This window comes from Sinocyclocheilus grahami, unplaced genomic scaffold (assembly GCF_001515645.1).
Source record: "Sinocyclocheilus grahami isolate Dianchi unplaced genomic scaffold, SAMN03320097.WGS_v1.1 scaffold1614.1, whole genome shotgun sequence".
NCBI lineage: Eukaryota > Metazoa > Chordata > Actinopteri > Cypriniformes > Cyprinidae > Sinocyclocheilus > Sinocyclocheilus grahami.
In genome coordinates, this window is record NW_015506793.1 from 188,050 (window position 1) to 190,096 (window position 2,047).

The following is a 2,047-nucleotide window of genomic DNA, read 5'->3' on the forward strand; positions in this document are numbered from 1 at the left end:
TGTTATATTGCAGCCATTTGCTAAAATCATTTAAGTTAATTTTTTTCCTCATTAATGTGCGCACAGCACCCCATATTGACAGAAAAACACAGCATTGTTGACATTTTTGCAGATTTATTAAAAAAGAAAAACTGAAATATCAGATGGTCCTAAGTATTCAGACCCTTTGCTCAGTATTTAGTAGAAGCACCCTTTTGATCTAATACAGTCATGAGTCTTTTTGGGAAAGATGCAACAAGTTTTTCACACCTGGATTTGGGGATCCTCTGTCATTCCTCCTTGCAGATCCTCTCCAGTTCTGTCAGGTTGGATGTAAACGTTGGTGGACAGCCATTTTTAGGTCTCTCCAGAGATGCTCAATTGGGTTTAAGTCAGGGCTCTGGCTGGGCCATTCAAGAACAGTCACAGAGTTGTTGTGAAGCCACTCCTTCGTTATTTTAGCTGTGTGCTTATGGTCATTGTCTTGTTGGAAGGTAAACCTTCGGCCCAGTCTGAGGTCCTGAGAAGGTTTTCTTCCAGGATATCCCTGTACTTGGCCGCATTCATCTTTCCCTTGATTGCAACCAGTCGTCCTGTCCCTGCAGCTGAAAAACGCCCCCACAGCATGATGCTGCCACCACCATGCTTCACTGTTGGGACTGTATTGGACAGGTGATGAGCAGTGCCTGGTTTTCTCCACACATACCGCTTAGAATTAAGGCCAAAAAGTTCTATCTTGGTCTCATCCGACCAGAGAATCTTATTTCTCACCATCTTGGAGTCCTTCAGGTGTTTTTTAGCAAACTCCATGCGGGCTTTCATGTGTTGGGCCACTCTGCCATAAAGCCCCGACTGGTGGAGGGCTGCAGTGATGGTTGACTTTCTACAACTTTCTCCCATCTCCCGCCTGCATCTCTGGCGCTCAGCCACAGTGATCTTTGGGTTCTTCTTTACCTCTCTCACCAAGGCTCTTCTCCCCCGATAGCTCAGTTTGGCCGGACGGCCAGCTCTAGGAAGGGTTCTGGTCGTCCCAAACGTCTTCCATTTAAGGATTATGGAGGCCACTGTGCTCTTAGGAACCTTAAGTGCAGCAGACATTTTTTTGTAACCTTGGCCAGATCTGTGCCTTGCCGCAATTCTGTCTCTGAGCTCTTCAGGCAGTTCCTTTGACCTCGTGATTCTCATTTGCTCTGACATGCACTGTGAGCGGTAATGTCTTATATAGACAGGTGTGTGGCTTTTCTAATCAAGTCCAATCAGTATAATCACACACAGCTGGACTCAAATGAAGGTGTAGAACCATCTCAAGGATTATCAGAAGAAATGGACAGCACCTGAGTTAAATATATGAGTGTCACAGCAAAGGGTCTGAATACTTAGGACCATGTGATATTTCAGTTTTTCTTTTTTAATAAATCTGCAAAAATGTCAACAATTCTGTGTTTTTCTGTCAATATGGGGTGCTGTGTGTACATTAATGAGGAAAAAAAAGAACTTAAATGATTTTAGCAAATGGCTGCAATATAACAAAGAGTGAAAAATTTAAGGGGGTCTGAATACTTTCCGTACCCACTGTATATGCTGTCTAGCTCGTGCCAGGCTTCGGCCTTGTCTTTTCCATTCATCAAGTTCCTCTGACGCAAACTGGTTCTTTTCATCAACCAACTTCAGCAAAGATCCACGTGAGCCTTCAGATTGCATCAAGCCTTTCTTTCAGACAGACGAGACATGCAAGTATCCAAACTTAGTCTTATTATTTGTACCTTTTTACAAAGGTGTGTTTGAACTAAGAATCTGATGTTTCCCTCAGGTGTAAATCTGCTGAATATGCAAATGGTTCAATAACTTCATGTTCTGCCACCTACAAAGAGAAGACGACGGCGTCGGCGTGAACGTCTCGCTTAAATTAATGAAGTTGTTCAGTACTGCAGAGACCAGCGGTGCGCACATACACACACACACTCACACACGCACACACGCACTCTCACTCACACACACTCTCTAACACACACTCTCTAACACACACTCTCTAACACACACTCTCTAACACACACACACCCTCTCACAC

The 2,047-nt window shown here is 44.0% G+C and overlaps 1 protein-coding gene across 1 annotated transcript in view; it reads right to left on the bottom strand.

Annotated features, from left to right (window-relative positions):
- atad3 (ATPase family AAA domain containing 3) overlaps window positions 1-2,047 on the bottom strand; it is a 23,850-nt gene that overhangs the window by 21,361 nt on the left and 442 nt on the right. The gene's annotated exons all lie outside the window — the stretch shown is intronic.